This window comes from Neodiprion virginianus, chromosome 4 (assembly GCF_021901495.1).
Source record: "Neodiprion virginianus isolate iyNeoVirg1 chromosome 4, iyNeoVirg1.1, whole genome shotgun sequence".
Classification (NCBI taxonomy): Eukaryota; Metazoa; Arthropoda; class Insecta; order Hymenoptera; family Diprionidae; genus Neodiprion; species Neodiprion virginianus.
The window spans coordinates 9,650,032-9,665,518 of NC_060880.1; the positions used below are offsets into that span (position 1 = coordinate 9,650,032).

At 35.4% G+C, this 15,487-nt stretch overlaps 1 protein-coding gene across 6 annotated transcripts in view; it reads left to right on the top strand.

Moving 5' to 3' along the window:
• LOC124302303 (protein-tyrosine sulfotransferase) overlaps positions 1-15,487 on the top strand; it is a 270,777-nt gene that overhangs the window by 169,741 nt on the left and 85,549 nt on the right. For 4 of the 6 annotated variants that reach the window (XM_046758305.1, XM_046758303.1, XM_046758302.1 and 1 more), the window contains one exon: positions 10,889-10,945. The exons of the other annotated variants lie outside the window; for them this stretch is intronic. The gene's annotated coding sequence lies outside the window, so the exon portion shown is untranslated. The remainder of the gene's footprint in view (positions 1-10,888; positions 10,946-15,487) is intronic. 6 annotated transcript variants of the gene reach the window in all.

The window sequence follows — 15,487 nt, forward strand, 5'->3', positions numbered from 1 at the left end:
TCGGGATATTTATACCTGAACATCATTAACATTTGTCGCGCAACCACGATTACAACGCGCTAGTTTAACGTCAGTTTTGAAGGCTTAGTCCGAGAGTAATAAAGATATCGGTATCGGAGGTGAAACGTAATTTTGATCGGTCTTCGATAGACGAAATACTCAATTGTCAAAATTTTGAGACTAGGGAATATAGGAGAATAATCGTAACCGTACATGTACCGCTTCGCGTTAATCGTAAATTTTTTTTTTCACGATCGTTATAATCCATAACTTGATGAGTGATCAACCCTAATTGGTCACTGGGGTGAATTTAATCCCAAATATTTCGAAAACTCTTCGTACAGTCCCTTAGTCGTGGTCATTTTATTTGGAAAAACTAAAGAGCTTTTTCTGCGACCCTTAAACAATATTCCAACTTTTTGTTTTTTTCTAATTTTTAGAATTCATTGTTGAAGCAGGTTGTCACTTTCTGAAGCTGGGGTGAATTTCACCTTGTGTGATTCTACCGAGGTGTGACCAATTAGGGTTAAATAAAAACTTGACGGGTGCATCGGAAAGTTTCTGATCTCATGTTCCGCTACTATTTGGTGGCTGTTTCACCCCGTCACTGACCCACCACCAAGCGCGAGAGAGAATTCTGCCGTATTGACCGGAACAACAACCTCGGTTCTAGATTAAGAAAATAGGGTCAAAACACCTCGACTCGTATTTGTTGAGCAATAAACGCTGGGAGAGAGATTGTGGGCGAAATCGCCGATAAACAAAGTCCTCCACTCGTATTTGTCGAACAACAAATGCAGGAACAAAGTGTATCGCCGAAATGTTAGTACTTCTTAGGCTCGAGAATCTCTAGCCTTAGAGAGATATTGCGTTAAGGGTATGGGGATGGGTTTTATAGAGTCAGGGTGCGGTACAAAAACAACAAACTTGGCCTGAAGGTTCAGTACTAAACGATCACAAACGGCACAAAATATATATAGTAAAAAAAGAATTCAATCCAGAAGCTTAATAAAATAGAATAACGAAGAATGAAGATGATAATATCGGACAGTTAACGCGAAATGGACATGAAAGCGCAAAGCTGAGCAGAGTTATATATAATGAAGGGATTTCGACTGTTAAATACTTGGGCATGTGTGCTTTTTTAGATTTAATCAAGTGATTTTATATTGATTATTATTAGTTTATTACCTGATCAGGATTTTATTTCTTTCGCATACTCCACGGATTTTTACACACATTTCATAGCCTATTACTCAATAATTCGCTCAGGCATTGTAACCAAATGTTTGAAAAACCTTACTACTCTTTAAATTGAAAAAAACGAATAAATACCATGTAAAATTTTCCATTTCAAAAATTTTTTTACCTTGCAATCAACATTTTACTCAATTTGCACGAAGTTACAACGAATATATCATAACGATTATCGCATATTCGGCTTATTCGGAGGTTGCTACTGTACACGTAGGCTTAAAGCTGCAGAAATAAATTAGAAAAAACAGATTTTACGGTATAGAATATGAAAGTTGTAAAGATTCTTTTTTTTTATATAAATTTGTAGCAATAGCCGAAAAGCATATTATATGTTCATTCATTCATCCATTCCATCAGTCACTCATTCGCTCATACAATACATAAATTATCGGTCAAAAGGTGTATAAGGTGAAATTGTAAATGTGTATTGCATTTTTTTCGTTGAACATTGTACAAATAAATCGTCCTTCTTAGTTTAATCTGTCTATGTAAATTATCTCTTTTTAATATGAATTGTTAAATACTTTCTCACTTTAATTTCATATATTTCGATAAATTTTTGTCATTCTAAATGTTTGAATGCTTTCACTAATAATCACTTATATTTTTTAACGTTACTTCCTTTTCGAAGATATCACAAGATTTAATACAGAACTCCACACTGATTTAGTGGTAATTTAACTTATACCTTCGTTTAAATGTTTTTTGTAAGAAAAATATTACATAATTATTATCAAACTCAAAATTGTTCACTGAGCTGGTAGTACCGCTTGCGAATGAAAAAATGATTTTCCGACCTTACAAATCGTTTTTTTTTTTTTTTGGTTCAACTTACACGAGAAGATGGAAGAGTACAGCGCTCATCTCACATTCGGTATCGTATAACCAACAGCAGAACATCCAGACGCTACGTAAACCAGAACTTCCAGTCTGCTAATGTCAAATTTTTCTTTTCACGAGACGTAAATGTTGCCGCTGACCGCAGCTGATGTGATTGACAAAGCTTCAATAATAAACAAACAACAAAGATAATAATCGTACCGGTTACTTCCTAGCTTTACCGATCTGTGCCACAGAATTTCTGTAATACGAGTGAGAAAGGTGGAAATTGATGTTTCGCGACAAGGTGCACAAATTATTCGAGAACGATCGTTTCATGCCCGCTCATAATTTCAATATCAATATCCTTCTTGATACATACTTGCCAAAAATATCAATCTCCCGTGTGATTAGGTTACAACGAAGGGAAATGGTAACGGGTGACATACCGCGCATGCGCAAGCTTTGTCATCTTCTCACACAGGCTGGCCAACACAAGCTTCAGTTGTCAAACGCGGCCTGTAGAGGTTATGTAAGCGATGCGAAAGCCTTCAGGTTCTACATTTTTTGAAGAAAGTACGCAAATTTAAGTTTTTGGCTAAACAATGACTGGTGATTGCTACTAATCACAAAAACATGATTTCAATTCGGTAGGTACTTGATGCGGAGAAATTTGACAACTCATACCCCGTATCGAACAACTTACCTCCCCTGCCTTGCAGACTTAAATATTTCCGCGATACAACCTCGCTGACGAATAGAGTTCAGTTCTGTTGCGCGCATGCGCAGTCGGTCGATCAACCTGTTAAGTTTTACCATTTTTATTCTCGGCTTGCTGTTGATTGGTGTTCGGATTAAGGTTGCAAGTAGTGCGCTCTTGAGCTAGAAATTGCGTATTTGAACCTAAAAATATTGTTGTTCAATATGTTTTGAAAGGAAAATTAATGCCAAAGAAAAAAGATGATAGTTTCGTTTATGACGCCATTTGAGAAAATGATGGAAAATTCGTCAACTTTGAGTGCTCAAAACTGTATGAATGCGCAGAAAAAGTACATTTTTCTGGTCATAATCAAATTCCTTGACCTCAAAAACACATGCTTTTAAAAGTACACGTTCACCAAAAATATTGAATTACTTTAGGAAGTCACACTGTTAAAAATGTTCGTAAATTTACCGCACAAAAATGTAGCGAAATTACAAATTTCGTGTTTTAAAATAAATTACCAAGCATTCTCGTTAAATTTGCAATAAATTTTGTAATTTTGCTCAATTTGGTTGGAAAAACGCAAAACCATGTTTTGAATTTAGTAAATTGGGTAGTAAATGTATTAAGTTTGTAAATTTCTTATACGGTATTTGGAAATTATTAAATATTCTGCTGAATTCACGTGATAAACGTACAAAGAAATTCGTTTATAGTTTGTTAAAATCAAAAATCTATTGTAGCAAAAGGAATTAATATGCATCTCTATTAATTTCACTCTGCGATTCCAAATTTCTGATAACTAGATTCGGAAATGTCGCACGTGGACTTTAAATTCCGTACGATGTTAAAAATTTTCGTAAATTTGCTACACATTTACTGCACAAAATTCTAGTAAGAGTAAAAATTTGGTATTTGAAAGTAAATTACTCAGCATTATCATTGAAGTTGCAATCAGTTTTCTTAATTTTTGTTCCTGCTTAGGGAAAGACAAAAATATACTTTGAATTTATTAAATTTCTGTGGTAAATTTGTTATATTTGTAAATTTACTACACTTTTACTACACGGCATTTGGAATCTACTAAACATGGTGCTGAAATTACCAGGCACATGTGCAAAAAAATTCGATTAGATCTGTTAAAATGAAAAATATATCATGGCAAAAGGAATCAATGTACATCTTTATTCATTTTGCTGTACAATTAGTCTGATTTCGAGTTTCTTAAAACTGAATTCCTGAATATCGAACGTACTGTATTTGAAAGGTTTCTCAACCGGTTTTTGAAATTACGCAATTTTCTGCCGAATCTACTCAACTTGTGCAGGTATAAATTTTATACGAAATCTCTATCGGTATCACATGCAAGAAATGCCGCAAAAATTACCATGTAAATTTTGAAATTATTAATCAAATTTTAATTTTTTAACAATTATACCGTAACTTGATTGACACGTTCTGCAAATTGACTGAATTTGGCTAGTTATCGGGCTTGTGAATTCATTAAAAATTGTATCGTGAGTATGAATTTTGAAGATATCTCAGTCGCAAACTATCATTGAGCGTATTATTTGTCATGCCCGTGTGAACCGTCCATTGTATTATGAATCAAATGAAGTCATGATCTTCCATAAGGGCGTTTCGCTAGTAATCCGTACATTGCGAGCGAACAGAGTTCGAACCCGGGTAGAAACAAATTATGCGCTAATTCTTCTATTCGATCTAAGATTCGTTTTTATCGAGTACAGCTACTGAGAAGTTGTTGAAATGATGTCTGTGCTCACAAAAAAAATCAATAAAATTAAGTATCGAACCGTTTTTTATCGACTTTATTCACTTCGCAGTTTTGGTATACCCACATTTACCATAAAGTTACTAAACTCGTATAGCAAACTTGACGAATTGTAATTAAAAATTCCTGTATTCTGTAGTGTAATAATGATATCCAAGTTCATGATATTTATCGCACTGATGTTTGCTAATTTTACTAAACAGTGCTGTTTAATCACACAATTATTAGTAGCAAAATTACCTAATACGTGTACAGCGAATTCACTATCGCGAATCCGAATAATCCTTCCCACGGATTTTTAGTAAATTTACAACAGAAACTTCTAACAGTGCATTAAGTGGTTAATAACCCATGTCCATATATTTTTTCATACGACTTGATTTTCTTGATCATTTAAATATAGTTTGCGGCTATATATCGATTACTTCGAACAAACGATCTTAAGCGTATAATCTTCTACTCGTCAGAGCAATCTTACATATAGCTAATGCTGTTGTCTTTTATGTGTAAGAAATTGTAAGCCCCGAACGATTTTATCACATTCGACAAATTTTTGAAATAAGGACGAAAACCAGATTTCAAAGGATTCAAATAATCCGGTTTCACTTCCCTCGTGATCTTGATCAATGACGTAATTGTTCAAACGGCATTCTATTTTTCAGGTAAAAAAACGCTCAGATTCCCCAAACTCGTAATATTTTGTTTTAACAGCGGTCCACTGTATGCGCAATATTGATACCCAGTGTTTACGTGTTGCATAAAACCTATGCTTGCTTTGTTAATCAGTTGTTTGACAATTTCCTCAAAAACTAATAACGATTCAAGTGTAAAAATTAAAAATGAAACTATCCGCACACTCGACTATGTATACTTAAGCTGCATAATTCCGAAACGCAAATCGATAAAAATACACTGTTAAACTTGCGAAATTTTCATGAATGTAAATTGCTCTGTGCAGTTCTGTTCGAATCCAATTTGGTGTGCGAATCAATGTTCCTTGTTAGTGATTCTTCCACAGCGTAATTCCACTCACCTTAAAAATATGTTTAGAATAGAGCCAGTCTGGTTCATTCGATACTTCACTCTGTCGCCATTATAAACTATGCTTCTTTTCTACCAGAAAAATCCTAAGCTTTTCATCAACGAAACCTCAGCGAGCGCGAACCCCGAGATTCTTTTTATCTTCCTTTACATACTTTCACATTTTCCATACTAAATCCAATAATGCAAACACCCTTCTTCCCAGAGTTGTATCTTCTTCGTTGGTGCCTAAAATCCAGAGTACGTGTTTCTAAAATTCGAGGTTACTATTTTTGGTCTTGACTTAACAGTTTAGTTTCTGATTTCTTATTTAACTAATTGGAATAGATTATAATTATAAGGATTAGCCGCTACGAACTGTGTTTATTTTTTTTTTCTACTATACGTTCGTAAAGTTTAAAATTTGAGCATATTTGAGAAACGATTAGTTCACTCACGTTGTCCAACATGTTTCTACATCAAGTTTATTGAAAGAGTTACATTAAGTGACCCGTTGGACTTTCGTAATTCACGTCAGAATGAATATGCTTTATACAAAACTTCAGAACACTTTTTTACATAAATTTCAAGAATTGAAACTAAATATTGATTTTTAAACGATATAGATAATTCTGTGTTAATACAGTCAAGATATTTCGGCACAAAAATTTTTAAAACACAAAAAAAAATTGCGACTATTTTAAGTCGACGTTCAGTACCTTCATTTTCATAGTCACTTCCTTTCCAAACACGTTGATCGTTATTTTTCACCTTTTCAACGCAGAATCGAGGCTTAAAGGTAGTGTCTCTTTAAAGACTTTGAAACAAGTACGTGTAAATTGTTTTCTTTTCTAACGTAAATCTATTTCTAGATTTCTAGATCTAGATCGTTTTATTTTTCAGGTTTGAATATCGTCGAGACAGTCGCTTCAGCCTACGTAAAAACCACCAAGGTGGATAACTCCGTCCGAGCGTACGAGTGTGCAGACACCGTTTGAATCCCCCAAGAAAATGTACTTCGCTTATGAATTTCTTCCCGCGGGTACTCTTCTCATACCTAATTCATAAACGCAAAATATAAACGGTATTCTTGCTGCCAGGCACCCGCAGGTTAAAACGTGACCCACCCTCCATTGCTGCAGAGTGAAATATACGACGTTGGTTTTGCTCGCGTAAAATTTTAGCAAAACAAAGAAAATGCGCATGTGCTCGGTGGTGAAGTAACTGAAATAAACTTTCCCAGGGTCTGAAAGGACTATTAAAACACCGGACACTCCGTATGTTGCTACTGCAAAGACCTTCTAGGATTTTTAACCCATGCCCTGTAAATTGACGAACACTATATTATGATATCAAATGTTATTTATTGTTAGAGTAGCACATTCTGAGACTCCGAAGCCGTGTGCCTGCTTTCCACATACCCAAAATTTAGTCGCCTGCGATCAACCGTCCTGAACGGGTATCTAGTTTTTCTTGCATCAACAACGTTGCGCATTCTCTTACTTCACATTTTGCAGTAACATGACGTTGTAATGTATTTGATTCAAGCGAACTGTTTTCATAGTTTAATTTGTACACCGGTAATTTTTATGCCATAGTCAATATCAGTATTTCTATATTTCATCAACGATATGTTTAAATAAATGAACAATTTGTTGACCTGAACTTCTTCTTCGACACGATATAGCTTCCACCTTGAGTAAAATTAATTTCGTCGCAAACACCTTTCGACGCCTAAAGAAAGTAAAGAAACTTTTTTTTATCGGTGTTTCAGAAAGAGGAGGACATCTTGCCTCTTAATTTTTTCATACCAGCTCGTTATTATGAATCTTGAAACGACATTCAGCCACCACTTTACCCGCGAATCAAGTATTTATCAATACGTCTCGGTCTCGATCCAATTTTCCCCGCGAGCTTCAAGGCTTAAAAAATATTTAGCAGTATTTCACTTGAAACGCTTGATCGTTTTATCTTTTCTGCATTCTTCCCATTTTCGGATACGTTTAACACTAACAATGTCACGCGTTATGCGTTGCTAACAATAAGGTCATGGAATTGAGAGACACAAGTGTGATATATGAGATGATTTTTTCATGTACTCCGTCGATTTCTGGTCCCAAAGGTTGTTTCTCGCAGTCAAAAACCGAATCTCTCCGAATCACGATGCGATGGAAAACTCTGAATGCCCAAACAACTACTAATCTCCCGGTTTAAATAACAATTTATACGCGCCCACTGTTCTCTGACTCATGCGTTGAATATAGCATCGCGATGAAAAATCGTAAGACCTTGTAAAGAGCAGCATTGATTATAGAATCAATGTATCATTTTCTTCACAATTATAATATCAATTACACTGGAGAACGATGAAATCCCATCGTGATGAAAAATGAGAAAAACATCTGTCTTCTGATTTCTTTAATCATTTGTCTTTGAATGTTCTTTCCGCTTCCGCGTTTAGGGCTATAATAATAATACGGACTGAGAAGCGTAAAGTGAAATACTATTATAAATCGATTTCTGAAAAAAGCGCGTAAACCGGCTGACGTCACATTTCACCTACCCGTCAATCTGCTGTTGACGCTCGTAACACGTGTAATTTTATCGCAGGGGAATAAAATTTGAAAATAATAATGTTCAAACACCGGAGAGGAGGAAATAAAAAATAAAATAAAAAATGTGCCATGTTAAGGTAATGTTGTGACCGAATGAAAAAAAAACGCAACGTTGCTGTTTCGTCGCTTTCTCCTTACTTGTGAATAGGTCAAAATGCACTAATTCAGCCCTGTAAAACATTCCTGAATCTTTTCGTGGAATCTCCGAAAACTTCTTAGTAGGCGTCAAATTCAATTTTGATCTTGCCACTTTCCAAAACAGTTCCAAATCAGTGTAAAAAACCTAGGTAAAATTTCTGTCAGAATTAACTTTGCTTCGTTCAGGTGAAATTGGTATTTTTTTAAGATGAGGGTAACAATTTCATTCAAATCTTGTTCGTGCACAAGATTTTTTTTCTTCATCGCTGTAATGAAGATACGTAGGATTTTGAAAATGTGCATCCTCATGTCAATGATATTTCGGGTCGCCACACTTTATAAGAATTTATTGAAATTTTAAATTATATATTTAATTAATTAATGAATGAACATCCCGTATATTTTGTAAGGCACGACTAGCACAGCACAATTTAATCTATTTATTGATATATTAAAACACGAGCCGTGATTATATTTGAGATTCATTCGTTTATCCATTCCATCGTTCATTCGTCCCATGCGTATATTGTTTAAAATGGTGTATATTGTTAAAATTGTAAACAAGTGAAAATAATTGTCTTTCATACACTCTTGAACATCACTCTAATTTTAGATTGTTTCTTCTTTTTAAATCGTCCCTCTCTAATTTTTATGTGATTTTTGATGCTTTTGCTGTTTGAGTTTTAAAAGTCTTTCTTTATAGTAAAATTTATCTTTACTACACCTTCGTCGATTCTTGGTATTTGATATTCAATTTTGGAGATGGGAACCTCCGCACCTCCTTCCTCCTAGAGAGACGTTGACCAAGAGCCTCTTCTTCTGGCTATATTTGAAATTAGTGACGACACACACCAGGTGTCCCACTCCCTGCACCAAATCTCATCCGCTCGTGTCGGGCTCATTGAGCGGTTCAATTTGAATCATTTCAACTTTTACGAAATGGCCGAAAAATTTCGAAAAATTAGTGGTATCATTTTTAACCAAAGCAATCAAAAAAATCTATTGGGCATTAGAATCCCAAGAGGTCAAGTTCGATGTTCCGATGGTTTGACGTCAAATACCGGTCGATCATTCAAGATCCTCTATATTTAAGTATACTCAATCCTATTGTATATTGTACATCATTTTGTATTAGCCTGACAATGTTTCGCCTGGGTTCCCGATCGCAATGTCAATAAATTGAAGAATAACGACCTTAACCGACGACTTGTCTTCTTGAATAAATATTGGAAGTAATACCTTTAAGTGGATACCATATTGAGATCAATATTTATTGCCAAGTCCACGTACGTGCCTAAACTTCTTTGCAGAAATAAACAATCAACACGAAAGATAAGGCACGTATACGGACAGTGAGCTCTTGCACTTCCTTGCTTCAAGGATGCATCTATGCATCCTGGGCATACCGAGGTGTACCATAGTTCAAATTGTAACCGTCGAGCTTCCGCCGGACGTGACACGGTATTTGCTCGACCCCGAGTTGCGCAGTTTGTGGTTATCCAGGAGTTGACCAGGGTTCGTTGTTGCAACTCGGTGAAAAGGCTCACTCGATCGTGACAAGAAAAGCTTATGTTGAATCAAGGAATGCGCTTGAACAAATCATTTTGACAAACCAACTAAATTGAAATTATTTAATTGAAGTTATCGTATTTGGAACAAATAAAGGATACTAGATTGAAATGAATGGACTCGAACAAAATCTATTTTGTTGATTCAAGAATTCATTTTACTCCGTGTGGATTAGTACAACCATTTTAGAATAGGTGGCGCGTGATTCGTTTCAACAAATGAGCCCATTTCATATAGTTTAGTGGCAGTTCGTGTGTTTTTAAAACACTTTTCTTTCTTTGGGTGGCATTGCAACGCATGTCAGGAACAAAGTCGCGGGCAACAGCTACATATATCTAGACTTCTTTTTATACATATCTAGGCTAAAATTCAGCGTTAATAAATACATTATTGATTACATTATCATCAATCTCATACCAGAGTGGTTATATAATGAAAATATTACTTGTTTTTCAAAACTAACGTCACAATTTTGTAAATAAGGATATTTTTATCACCACTTACTGAATCTATTTGAATTCCGCATCAACGGTCGGTTCTTCATACATCATTGAAAAAATATAGCCTGATGGACATTCTCCCTCGTGTTCCTTCCCATGTTATTTTCATGCTCATACAACCTATGGGCAAAAATGTTACATATCTGTGAGCTGAAGGAGGAGAAGAAAGTTCTTAACTTAATCGACCACTTGAAATACTACTAATTATCATACATCGGTTCTCAGTTCGCTAATTGTATTTAAATAAAGCTTAAACGATGAATCTTCAAACCCACATTCTAAATAAAGTCCTCGACCGCCGCATTTAATCATGAAAAGGGAAAAACATGTAACAATAATCTCGTCGTTCAGGCCTTAGAATTCATTTGGCTGTAATGAAACCCATTTTACTTGAATGAAGAAAAATTCATGGTTACAGGCACCCTTTCCGCTTAATAGATAAGTTGGCATATAATGTATATTTCTTCTATCGCAGGTTCGAAATTGTTTTGGAAGGCGGCCGGATCAAAATTGAAATTGACGCCTACTAAAGGTTAGTTTCTAAATCTTTATATAATGATATTTTTTATTTCAATAAACGCAGAAATAAATGTACGTAAGCACAAAAGTACGATACATTGATTAAAAGAATACTATCTATAGAAAATTTTCATCAGGTATAGTTGATATAAAATAATTGAACTCGATAAGTATACCTATCGAAGATCGGGTAAGTCCATGATGAAAAAGTTTTTGATCTCATAGAATATTTTTCGCGACTGAACTTTGCAATGCAACATATCTCATATTTTACTTTCCTTACCGCAACGGCTGTTTTGAGCGGAAAAAAAATAGAAATGGATGGCAATAAAAATTCACCTTGAACAAGTATTACATGTATAAAAATCCAAAAATAAGTCACCAAACTAAAGGAGACTGCCCCCACATAATGTTCGTTGCTACACATATAGATCGAAAAAAACGCGTGATACATGTTACCATTAAAGGGATGATCGGGAATGTATCCGGCGATTTACAAACACAATATATTTTCCTACGATTCCTGATGTCTATTTTACTCACGGTCTTCTAGGCGGGCAACTGGTATACCTATAGCCATACGAACTCGTCCATGCGTCATAAATTCAATGTCCGCGTCCTCCGATATCGAATGATATTTTTCATAAAAAATCGAAGTGCCATTACTGAGGCGCCACCCTTGCGGTGGCCCGAGTTGCGCAATATGTTACTTCGGATGAAAAATAACGCAATTTATTTTACAAATAATATTTTGTCACACTCTTGAATAATTCCAGGGCATTATGCGTTATACACGCATCCTTATACCTGTACAGCTGCATAACGTATAGGAAATATTGATTCTTGTGTATGTATGTATCTTTGAAAGCGTGTAATATTCCAAAACTTTTTTCACGAGATGAATTGCCTCCGAAGCAGGTCGCCCACTACTGATATTTACGAAGCGGCCTCTCTCAAATAACCCATTAAAATAGTCTGAAATATAAGTGAAGTACAAAAACGTTTCGAACTTTAGTAGAAAAGGTCGATTGTGGATGGTGATAATTTTGGAAAATCTTAATCGCGACTATTTCGTTGGAACAGGAATTACGTGTTTTATTTGATCAGACCTAAATATAGTCAAGAAAAAGATTGCAGGTTTTTTGCAATAAACGATTTATTAATGCAGTTGAGATGAACACGTTTTTTCATCAATTACCAAAAAAGTTTTTCGTAATTCCAACAATGTTCAAACAGTTTTTTCAACGATACCTGTTTTACTGAATTTTTCTAGTTACTGTAACAAATGAATTTTTTCTCAGTGTGAATTTTATTGAAAACCATAAATCGTGACCAGCAAGCTTGGTTGGTATTTCTTATGATTTGGTTGCCAGGAATTATTCACCGCACACTGAACAACTGGAAGTTGGAATAGCCAAAAATGAAAGATTTTCACTTTGATATTAACCGAGTACATCCTGTAAATTTTGGATCCCCATCTACGGCCGTTCGGGAGACGATCGAGTCCCCACAAACTTTGATTTCTGATTTCCGGAGGTGATGAAACATACAGATATGACAAAATGATCTAGAATAATTTTTTTGCTGAAAACAATACGTTTCTTTCCACTGCATAAGTGATGAGTAGTAAAAAATGAATTGTTGTTTGAAAAAATAGACGTCGCTTAGATGTCGTGAAAAGGGTAGTCGAGCTAGTACTGCTAATTTGTGTCTATTTCGAAATCATTGAACTCTCGGCTGAAACGTCTCTTCATTAGTTTTCGAAATATGCTAACACGCAGTTTTAAACGGGACACCCGATTTTTAACATCTACACATTTCTTAGCATTCTGTAGTCTCGCGTCACTTATTTTTAGTATAGTTTATACGAAGAAATTGATTTTTGCGTCATTTCGCAATTTTTCATCAAGTACTATTTTTTCACTTCTCGTCGAGATTTTTCTCTCGACTCTGCCTTCCGTATATTCAGCAAGGAATAACACATTCATTCCGGGTGATAACGAGTGTTGCTGGATAATATGCCTTGCCCTCGACCGTAAAAATTACACTTTTGCCCGTTAGGCTCGCGAAATAAATTAATTATGTTACCTCTTTTTGCTGACGCGAGCCACGTAATTAATGGATCGCTACCATTTTGCAATTAACCAGCGCAGCTCGTTGTGATTTGAATATAAAGCAGGGAAAAATATAATTCATGTATACACATGCTGTGTAGGTTCGTGTTTATTTTCCACTAATGCAAAACCAATAATTTCCCATCGAACCGATCAAACCCATTCTTCGTATTGTTCAGTCTACGTTCGTAATAATTTCAATAGGTCTGCTATAATATATTCGGCTAGCTATTCTGTTTTTGCCACAATCTCTTCTCTTTTACAGTTTTCATTAAATACAGTTGCTGGAATCAATAACATGCACCCTCCGGCCTCCAATGACTCTACCTCTCGAAGCGCAATGAACAAATCATTTACAAACGTTTTTACACTAACGAAAATTTGTTCTCAATTAGGGGATAAATAATGCAATTGTTATTTGATTTAATTCGACTCACGGCTGTTGAATGTCTTCGACGAAGTCAGTTGTAACTTCTTTTTTTCATTTGCAACAGTTTTCCAACCGCACTCATGATTTTATTCGCTGCTAGGTTTCTTGATTTACCTTTTTGAATAAAAAAAATGTCTCAATTTTTGTGTCACAATATCTACGCAGATGAATGTTTTTTCGCTTCCGTACCTAATACTTGCAACTTCTCAGTCATCAAAGAAATTGAGACGTCCAGATATATTATACAGACACTGAAAGAAATTTTTAGTTCCGGTTAACGCTCAGTCCTTGACTATTTTTATTTCTAACCACAATCGAAAAATATAGTTCTAGGTAGAAAATAAATATCAGTTTTCTAACTGTTACTAGAAAATCTAGTATCTGTTACTATTCTTTCTCATTACGATCACTGTTGCTATATTTTCTTGCAATTGTTGCAAAAATTTAATGCTTGTGCAAGAATAAATTGACGTAAACCTCAGAAACTGATTTTGCGTTGCAATTACCAAAAAAGGATCGACGACAGCGCAAAATGGTTAGGCGTACCTCGTTTTTCGTAATTCCAACAATATTCAAACAGTTTTTTCAACGACACCTGTTTTACTAAATTTTTCCAGTCACTGTAACGAATGAAATTTTTCTCAGTGCATTGTATGTCTATACTTGATGCCTTGATTATGCGGGCAAAGAGACTTCAAAGTCAATAAAAGGTTACCTACAGATTCATCAGTGAATCCTGAAGAGGCGAGAAAAATTGTGCGAAGCAAAGGCGAAACGAGTTGCCGAATTTGGTAAATATGATTCCGGAAATTTTTTTCCGCGCGTAAATGTATACAGGTATACGCCGGCACAGCTTATCACTCCTTCATCCTTGATTCATTTTGTCGAATTTATATGACGTTGATAAAATGGTTGAACTCGGTCGAATCGGTCAGCTGCGGCAGCTTAACGAACCGATTAATTTGCCGCTTGCAATCCGCGGTGTATAAATTCACAAACTGAATATATAATACTTACGTAATTGCCGTTTCGTTATTTTACGTTATAGTCTTTTCCGGCCCGCATTCTCAATCAGAATAACCAATCATTGCAAAGGATTAATTTTACGAAGCGCCTGATACCCGAATTCGTTAGGATCGCGAGAACGTTATTAAAACCCTGTGATTAAAATATTACAAAATTTCTCATCTCTGTACTATAGACAGGAAAATATTTACCTGCACATTCCACAAAACTCTCTTACTGCTATAGAAAAGTATAAAAAATAAGGATAATTAGCGGTGGTAATTATCAAAGAATTGGAAAAGTTTGCCCTCAAATCAATCAGTCTTGGCACATATCGTGAGTTTTGAATAAATTTCGACAGATCAATCTTTTTAGAATACCACAATCTTCCTGTTTTCTCTTTTTCATCTTAGTAATGAGGGTGCATTTACACATATAGTTCCAGCACGAAATTCTGAGAGCATGTATGTACAGTGTACACGTACAGCTGGTTTATTCGATTTAGTTGCACCCTTTGTCACAAGAAGTGACGTCATATCGAGAATAAAATTTTATGAAAAATCAATATTTTCGAGGTTTCACGAACGAGAAAAACAACATTCAAATGATTTTGTTATGGGGTAAATGGCTTTGATCAAAACGAGTGGCTGTCGATGACCGCGTCACATCCATACCAAGCCGTGATGTATCATGGCCCTTTTTGGTATTGTAACACGTCACACGACGCACACTCACGAATGAAAACAGGAGATAAAAGGAACTGATATATTGGGATTTTGTTGATCGGTTATACTATAATTGATATACTGTAAAATACACGAAGAGTACAATGAGATGATGTGGAAGCGTTTTGTTCGTCCTAGGGAAAGAGCCGAGTTTGGTTGTCGAAAGAGAGGGAAATTTAGATGTTGGCCGAGTGACAAATGACTTCAGAGATAGTAGATGGGAAGAAGAACGTATGACTATAGTTGAAGTTTAGTTGGTGCCGTGTTCAACGATTAGTGTA